The sequence below is a fragment of the Triticum dicoccoides genome, chromosome 4B, assembly GCF_002162155.2.
Source record: "Triticum dicoccoides isolate Atlit2015 ecotype Zavitan chromosome 4B, WEW_v2.0, whole genome shotgun sequence".
NCBI classification, from domain to species: domain Eukaryota; kingdom Viridiplantae; phylum Streptophyta; class Magnoliopsida; order Poales; family Poaceae; genus Triticum; species Triticum dicoccoides.
In genome coordinates this window covers 24,817,817-24,827,810 of record NC_041387.1, presented here as the reverse complement: position 1 = coordinate 24,827,810, position 9,994 = coordinate 24,817,817, and positions in this window count along the sequence as shown.

The window sequence follows — 9,994 nt, the reverse complement described above, 5'->3', positions numbered from 1 at the left end:
GGCGCCTCCCCTAGGGCAGCCGCCCCTCCCGGCTTGGGGGGCAAGTTTCCTAGGGGTGGGGGCACCCAAACCTATCTAGGGTTTCCCCTGTGGCCACCGCCCCTCTCCCAGGGAAACCCTAGGGCACCTCCTTCCCCCCTTCCCCCTATATATAGCAAGGGAGAGAGAGGGCAGCCGCAACCTTCCCCTGGCGCAACCCCTCCCTCCTCCAACACTTCCTCCTCCTCCGTAGAGCTTGGCGAAGCCCTGCAGGAGAACCACAAGCTCCACCACCACGCCGTCGTGCTGCCGGAGCTCTCCCTCAACTTCTCCTCCCCCCTTGTTGGATCAAGAAGGAGGAGACGTCCCCGGGCTATACGTGTGTTGAAAACGGAGGCGCCTTCCGTGCGGCGCTAGATCGGATCTTCCACAATTTGAATCGTCGCGAGTACGACTCCATCAACCGCGTTCTTGTAACGCTTCCGCTTAGAGATCTTCAAGGGTATGAAGATGCACCCCCTCTCTCTTTCTCGTTGCTAGCATCTCCTAGATTGATCTTGGTGACACGTAGGAAAATTTTGAATTATTGCTACGTTCCCCAACAATGGCATCATGAGCTAGGTCTATGCTTATATTCTATGCACGAGTAGAACACAAGTAGTTGTGGGCGATGATTTGTTCAATTTGCTTACCGTTACTAGTCTTATCTTGATTCGGCAGCATTGTGGGATGAAGCGGCCCGGACCGACCTTACATGTACGCTTACATGAGACAGGTTCCACCGACTGACATGCACTTGATGCATAAGGTGACATGCACTTGATGCATAAGGTGGCTAGCGGGTGTTTGTCTCTCCCACTTTAGTCTAATCAGATTCGATGAAAAGGGTCCTCATGAAGGGTAAATAGCAATTGGCATATCAACATTGTGGCTTTTGCGTAGGTAAGAATTGTTCTTGCTAGAAATCCATAGCAGTCACGTAAAACACGCAACAACAATTAGAGGACGTCTAACTTGTTTTTGCAGGGTATGCTATGTGATGTGATATGGCCAAAAGGATGTGATGAATGATATATGTGATGTATGAGATTTATCATGTTCTTGTAATAGGAATCATGACTTGCATGTCGATGAGTATGACAACCGGCATGAGCCATAGGAGTTGTCTTAATTTATTGTATGACCTGTGTGTCAATGGAAACGCCATGTAATTACTTTACTTTATTGCTAACCGTTAGCCATAGTAGTAGAAGTAATAGTTGGTGAGACAACTTCATGAAGACACGATGATGGAGATCATGATGATGGAGATCATGGTGTCATGCCGGTGACGATGGTGATCATGCCGCACCTCAAAGATGAAGAACAAAGGCGCAAGATGATATTGGTCATATCATGTCACTTTATGATTTGCATGTGATGTTTATCATGTTTACATCTTAATTGCTTAGAACGACGGTAGCATAAATAAGATGATCCCTCACTAAAATTTCAAGAAAGTGTTCCCCCTAACTGTGCACCGTTGCGAAAGTTCATTGTTTCAAAGCACCACGTGATGATCGGGTGTGATAGATTCGAACGTTCGCATACAACGGGTGTAATCCAGATTTACACACGTGAAACACTTAGGTTGACTTGACGAGCCTAGCATGTACAGACATGGCCTCGGAACATGAGAGACCGAAATGTCTAACATGAGTCGTATGGTAGATACGATCAACATGGAGATGTTCACCATTGATGACTAGTCTGTCTCACGTGATGATCGGACACGGCCTAGTCGATTCGGATCATATATCACTTAGATGACTAGAGGGATGTCTATCTAAGTGGGAGTTCATTAAATAATTTGATTAGATGAACTTAATTATCATGAACATAGTCAAAAGGTCTTTGCAAATTATGACGTAGCTTACTGTTTAAATATGCTCCTAGAGAAAATATAGTTGAAAGTTGACAGTAGAAATTATGCGGACTGGGTCCGTAAACTGAGGATTGTCCTCATTGCTGCGCAGAAGGATTATATCCTTAATGCACCACTCGGTGTGCTGAACCTCGAGTGTCGTTTGTGGATGTTGCAAACATCTGACATACATGTTTTGATGACTACGTGATAGTTCAGTGCGTAATGTTAAACGGTTTAGAATTGAGGCACCGAAGACATTTTTGAAACGTTGCAGAACATATGAGATGTTCCAAGAGCTGAAATTGGGATTTCAGGCTCGTGCCCATGTCAAGAGGTATGAGACCTCCGACAAGTTTCTTAGCCTGCAAATAAGGAAGAAAAGCTCAATCGTTGAGCATGTGCTCAGATTGTCTGATTACTACAATCACTTGAATCAAGTGGGAGTTAATCTTCCATATGAGATAGTGATGGTTCTCCAAAGTCACTGCCACCAAGCTACTAGAGCTTGGTGATGAACTATAACATATCAGGGATAGATATGATGATCCTTGAGCTATTCGCGATGTTCGACACCGCGAAAGTTGAAATCAAGTAGGAGCATCAATTGTTGATGGTTAGTAAAACCACTTTTCAAGAAGGGCAAGGGCAAGAAGGGATACTTCATGAAACGGCAAATCAGTTGCAGCTCTAGTGAAGAAACCCAAGGTTGAACCCAAACCCGAGACTAAGTGCTTCTGTAATGAGGGGAACGGTCACTGAAGCAGAACTACCCTAGATACTTGGTAGATGAGAAGGCTGGCAAGGTTGACAGAAGTATATTGATATACATTATATTAATGTGTACTTTACTAGTACTCCTAGTAGCACCAGGGTATTAGATACCGGTTCGGTTGCTAAGTGTTAGTAACTCGAAATAAAAAGCTACGGAATAAACGGAGACTAGCTAAAGGTGAGATGGCGATATGTGTTGGAAGTGTTTCCAAGGTTGATGTGATCAAACATCGCACGCTCCCTCTACCATCGGGGTTGGTGTTAAACCTAAATAATTGTTATTTGGTGTTTGCGTTGAGCATAGACATGATTGGATTATGTTTATCGCAATACGGTTATTCATTTAAGGAGAATAATGGTTACTCTATTTATTTGAATAATACCTTCAATGGTCTTACACCTAAAATGAGTTTATTGAATCTCGATCGTAGTGATACACATGTTCATACCAAAAGATATAAGATAGTAATGATAGTACCACCTACTTGTGGCACTGCCATTTGAGTCATATTGGTATAAAACGCATGAAGAAACTCCATGTTGATGGATCTTTGGACTCACTCGTTTTTGAAAAGTTTGAGACATGCGAACCATGTCTATTGGTGTATACGCATGAAGAAACTCCATGCAGATGGATAGTTTGGACTCACTTGATTTTGAATCACTTGAGACATGCAAATCATACCACATGGGCAAGATGACTGAAAGGCCTCGTTTTCAGTGAGATGGAACAAGAAAGCAACTTGTTGGAAGTAATACATTTTGATGTGTGCAGTCCAATGAGTGCTGAGGCACGCAGTGGATATCATTATGTTTTTACTTCACAAATGATTTGAGTAGATGCTGAGTATATTTACTTGATGAAACACAAGTCTGAATTATTGAAAGGTTCAAGTAATTTTAGAGTGAAGTTGAAGATCTTCGTGACAAAAGGATAAAATGTCTATGATATGATCATAGAGATAAATATCTGAGTTGCGAGTTTGGTACAGAATTAAGACATTGTGGAAATTGTTTCACAACTAATACCGCCTGGAACACCATAGTGTGATGGTGTGTCCGAACATCATAGCTGCACCCTATTGGATATGGTGCATACCATGATGTCTCTTATCGAATTACCACTACCGTTTATGGGTTAGGCATTAGAGACAACCGCATTCACTTTAAATAGGGCACCACATAATTTCGTCGAGATGACACCGTATGAACTATGGTTTAGAGAAACCTAAGCTATCGTTTCTTAAAAGTTTAGGGCTGCGACGCTTATGTGAAAAGTTTTAGCCTGATAAGCTCGAACCCAAAGCGGATAAATGCATCTTCATAGGACAACCAAAACAGTTGGGTATACCTCCTATTTCAGATCCGGAAGCAAAAGTGATTGTTTCTAGAAACGGTTCCTTTCTCGAGGAAAAGTTTCTCTCGAAAGAATTGAGTGGGAGGATGGTGGAGACTTGATGAGGTTATTGAACCGTCACTTCAACTAGTGTGTAGCAGGGCACATGAAGTTGTTCCTGTGGCGCCTACACCAATTGAAGTGGAAGCTGATGATAGTGATCATGAAACTTCAGATCAAGACACTATCAAACCTCGTAGGTCAACAAGGATGTGTACTACTTCAGAGTGGTACGTAATCCTGTCTTGGAGGTCATGTTGCTAGATAACAATGAACCTATGAGCTATGGAGAAGCAATGGTGGGCCCGGATTTCGAGGAATGGCTCTAGGCCATAAAATCCGAGAGAGGATCCATGTATGAAAACAAAGTGTAGACTTTGGAAGAACTACTTGATGGTCATAAGGCTGTTGGGTACAGATGGATTTTAAAAGGAAGACGGACAATGATGGTAAGTGTCACCATTAAAAAAGCTCGACTTGTCGCTAAGATGTTTTCCGACAAGTTCAAGGAGTTGACTGCGATGAGACTTTCTCACTCGTAGCGATGCTAAGAGTCTGTTGGAATTATATTAGCAGTTACTGCATTATTTATGAATTCTTGCAGATAGGATGTCAAAACATTGTTTCCTCGATAGTTTTCTTGAGGAAAGGTTGTATGTGATACAACCAGAAGGTTTTGTCAATCCTAAAAGATGCTAACAAGTATGCAAAGCTCCAGCAATCCTTCTAAGGACTGGAGTAAGCATCTTGGAGTTGGAATGTACGCTTTTATGAGATGATCAAAGATTTTTGGTTTATACAAAGTTTATGAGAAACTTGTATTTCCAAAGAAGTGAGTGGGAGCACTACAGAATTTCTGATGACAATATGTTGTTGACATATTGTTGATCAGAAATGATGTAGAATTTCTGGAAAGCATATAGGGTTGTTTAAAAAGTGTTTTTCAATGGAAAACCTGGATTAAGCTACTTGAACATTGAGCATCAAGATCTATAAGGATAGATCGAAGCGCTTAATAGTACTTTCAAATGAACATATTCCGTGACAAGATTTTGAAGGAGTTCAAAATAGATCGGCAAAGGAGTTCTTGGCTGTGTTATAAGGTGTGAGCACTGAGTAAGACTCAAGACCTGACCACGGCAGAAGAGAGAGAAAGGACGAAGGTCATCCCCTATGCTTTAGACGTAGGCTCTACAGTATGCTATGTTGTGTACCGCACCTGAAGTGTGCCTTGCTATGAGTCAGTCAAGGGGTACAAGAGTGATCCATGAATGGATCACAGGACAGCGGTCAAAGTTAGCCTTAGTAACTAGTGGACTAAGGAATTTTCTCGATTATGGAGGTGGTAAAAGAGTTCATCGTAAAGGGTTACGTCGATGCAAACTTTGACACTAATCTGGATGACTCTAAGTAGTAAACCGGATTCGTATAGTAGAGCAGTTATTTGGAATAGTTCCAAATAGCACATGGTAGCTGCATCTACAAGATGACGTAGAGATTCGTAAAGCACACACAGATATGAAAGGTTCAGACACGTTGACTAATAACCTCTCTCACAAGCAAGATATGATCAAACCCCATGGGTGTTGGAATCATTACAATCACATAGTGATGTGAACTAGATTATTGACTCTAGTGCAAGTGGGAGACTGTTGGAAATATGCCCTAGAGGCAATAATAAAATGGTTATTATTATATTTCCTTGTTCATGATAATTGTCTATTGTTCATGCTATAATTGTAGTAACTGAAAACCATAATACATGTGTGAATACATAGACCACAACATGTCCCTAGTGAGCCTCTAGTTGACTAGCTCGTTGATCAATAGATGGTTATGGTTTCCCGACCATGGACATTGGATGTCATTGATAATGGGATCACATCATTAGGAGAATGATGTGATGGACAAGACCCAATCCTAAGCATAGCACAAGATCGTGTAGTTCATTTGGTAAGAGATTTTCTAATGTCAAGTATCATTTCCTTAGACCATGAGATTGTGCAACTCCCGGATACCGTAGGAATGCTTTGGGTGTACCAAACGTCACAACGTAACTGGGTGGCTTTAAAGGTGCACTACAGGTATCTCCGAAAGTGTCTGTTGGGTTGGCATGAATCGAGACTGGGATTTGTCACTCCGTATGACGGAGAGGTATCTCTGGGGCCACTCAGTAATGCATCATCATAATGAGCTCAATGTGACTAAGGAGTTAGTCATGGGATCATGCGTTACGGAACGAGTAAAGAGACTTGTCGGTAACGAGATTGAACAAGGTATAGGGATACCGACGATCGAATCTCGGGCAAGTAACATACCGATGGACAAAGGGAATTGTATACGAGATTGATTAAATCCCTGACATCATGGTTCATCCGATGAGATCTTCGTGGAACATGTGGGAGTCAATATGGGTATCTAGATACCGCTATTGGTTATTGGCCGGAGAGGTATCTCGGTCATGTCTGCATGGTTCCCGAACCCGTAGGGTCTACACACTTAAGATTCGGTGACGCTAGAGTTGTTATGGGAAATAGTATGTGGTTACCGAATGTTGTTCGGAGTCCCGGATGAGATCCCGTACGTGACGAGGAACTCCATAATGGTCCGAAGGTGAAGATCGATATATTGGACGAAGGGTATTGGAGTCCGGAATTGTTCCGGGGGTACCAGTTGACAACCAGCGTGTCCGAAAGGGGTTTCGGAGGCCCCAGCAAGCGTTGGGGGGCCTTATGGGCCAAGGGGAGGGGGCACATCAGCCCACTAAGGGGCTGAGCGCCCCTCCCGCCCCATCTCACGTAACCTGGAGAGGTGGGGCGCCTCCCCTAGGGCAGCCGCCCCTCTCGGCTTGGGGGGCAAGTTTCCTAGGGGTGGGGCGCCCAAACCCATCTAGGGTTTCCCCTGTGGCCGCCGCCCCTCTCCTAGGGAAACCCTAGGGCACCCTTTCCCCTATATATAGTGAGGGAGAGAGAGGGCAGCCGCAACCTTCCCCTGGCGCAGCCCCTTCCTCCTCCAACACTTCCTCCTCCTTCATAGAGCTTGGCGAAGCCGTGCAGGAGAACCACAAGCTCCACCACCACGTCGTCATGCTGACAGAGCTCTCCCTCAACTTCTCCTCTCCCCTTGCTGGATCAAGAAGGAGGAGACGTCCCCGAGATGTACATATGTTGAACGCGGAGGCGCCGTCCGTTCGGCGCTAGATCGGATCTTCCGCGATTTGAATCGCCGCGAGTACGACTCCATTAACCGCGTTCTTGTAAAGCTTCCGCTTAGCGATCCTCAAGGGTATGAATATGCACTCCCTCTCTCTCTCGTTGCTAGCATCTCCTAGATTGATCTTGGTGACACGTAGGAAACTTTTGAATTATTGCTACGTTTCCCAACAAGTTTATGGACCTGCGGATCACTCCCACTCGGCAGAGTTCTTGGGAGAACTCCAAGCCAAGGTGCTCGCGGTCTCCGCAGCCCAGATCCCCCTAGTGGTATGGGGTTATTTCAATTTGATCCGCTCGGGAGTGGACAAAAACAACAATACCATCAACTGGCTTAGGGTGGCTCTGTTCTACAACGCAATCGCGTCTATGGTGCTTTGGGAAGTGGCTAGGACCGACGCTAGGTATACCTGGACGAACAAGTAGCTCGCCCCGGTGCGCTCAATGCTGGATCGTGTGTTCATGTCACCCTACTGGGAGGTGTTGTACCCTTTATGCTCGCTCCTCGCGGAAACGTGCATAGGATCTGATCACGTACATCTGAACTTGTCCACAGGGGAGGACAGGATCCGCCGCAGCCCTTGTTTCTTTTTTTAGACGGCCTGGTTCGAGATACCAGAGTTTGACACCATATTCAAGGAGAAGTGGTTGAGCTGCGTGCAACTTATAGGTCCACAACGTGGCCCTATGGAGTTCTGGAACGCGGCAGGGAGCCGCCTCCGTGCGAGCCTCAAGGGATGGGGCGCGAACAAAGGGTGTGACGACAAGTTACTCACGGCGAGTCTTGTCGACGAGATCGCACATCTCAACGCCCAGGCCAATGCGAGACCATTCTCAGAGCAAGAATGGCACATCGCTACACCCTGGAAGGGAAAGTTGAAGCTCTGCTTCGAGGCGAGGAGGAATACTGGAGGCGCAGGGGCGGCCTCAAGTGGACGCTCAAGAGGGACGCCAACACCAAGTACTTCCACACCTATGCCAACGGAAGACGCCGGAAATGTGTGATCCTGCGGCTGCATTCAGAACAGGGGTTGCTATTGCGCCAAGCGGATATCATGAACCATGTCTATGAGTTCTATATCCACCTGATGGGGACCTGAGAGGATCAGAGGGCTGGTCTTCCTTAGGATGTTTGGTTGCCCTATCAACTGGTCCTTGATAGTGAGAGTGCAGAGTTGGGTCTCGCGTTTCTCCCCAAGGAGATCGATGACGCACTCATGAGCATGAAGTCGGACACCGCGCCGGGCCCGGATGGGTGGCCGGTGGCAATGTTCAAACATTTTTGGCCTCTGCTCCGTGAGCCCATTTTCGAGGTGTGCAACGGATTGATGCGGGGCACGGTAGATATTGCTAGGCTTAACTACGACATCTTATTGCTCATCCCCAAAGTGGCGGGGGCGGACAACATTCGTCAGTATAGACCCATCGCGCTTATTAACGTTCCTCTCAAGATCTGTGCTAAAGCGTGTACCGTCACATCCTCTCAAGATCAATGCATGATAAGTCGCTCGCAATCTGCGTTCATCCGTGGCCGTCACATCCTGGAGGGCGTTGGCCCTTCAGGAAATTCTCCACGATCTTAGACGCACGAAAGAACCAGCCATCTTACTTAAACTGGACTTCGAAAAAGCGTACGACCGGGTCAACTGGGATTTCCTACGCAAAGTTCTCATCATTCGAGGTTTCTCGGCTGTTTGGGTTCACCGAGTGATGCAGCTGGTCTCGGGGGGCCAGACAACGATCTCGGTCAACGGAGAAGTAGGGCACTTCTTCCAGAACAAACATGGACTCCGTCAGGGTGACCCAATGTCCCCGATCTTGTTCAACTTCGTAGTAGATGCGTTGGCGGCTATGCTACGAAGAGCCACCGAGGCCGTCCACATCAAAGGTGTGATTAGCCACCTCATCCCAAGGGGGATCTCCAGTTGCGGTATGCCAACGACACGCTTCTGCTGTTCCAGCCGGACCTCCACAGTGTGGCTACAATCAAAGCCCTTCTCCTTAGCTTCGAGCTCATGTCCGGGCTGGAGATCAACTTCCACAAGTGTGAAGTTTTGCCCATGGGGTTGGAAGCGGATGAGGGCAGGCGCATCGCGGACTTGCCAACTGCAAAGTTGGAAAGTTTCCTTTCACGTATCTAGGTTTGCCATTATATTCTATATGCCTTAAGATCGATGATTGGGCTCCGATTTGGACCAAGATTGGGGGACGGGTGTGCCCGCGGCGGGGCAAATTCCTCTCCTCCGTAGCCAGGCTAGTGCTCACGAATTCGAGCCTATCCTCCCTGCCTTTGTTTGCGATGGGCCTCTTTCTTTTGGCCAAGGGTGTTCACGCCAAAATGGACACGCCTCGGTCACGTTTCTTCTGGGAAGGAATAGGCCCGAAGCGTAAATACCATATGGTGAAGTGGGCAGCGGTTTGTCGCCCCAAGGCCTTGGGGGGCCTCGGCATCACCAACACTAGAATCCTGAACGTTGCACTCATGTGCAAGTAGATCTGGAAGATATCCCAAGGGGTGACGGGCTTGTGGGCTGATCTTCTGCGTGCTAAGTATTTCCCGAGCGGAAACTTCTTCGAAGGTGCATCCAGGGGCTCATCTTTCTGGAACGACATCCAAGTCATTAGACAGGCTTTTGCCATGGGGGCAAAATTTGCCATAGGAGACGACAGATCGGCTAGGTTTTGGCTAGACTTTTGGGTCGGCTCCCAGCCTCTTTGGTTGGAATTCCA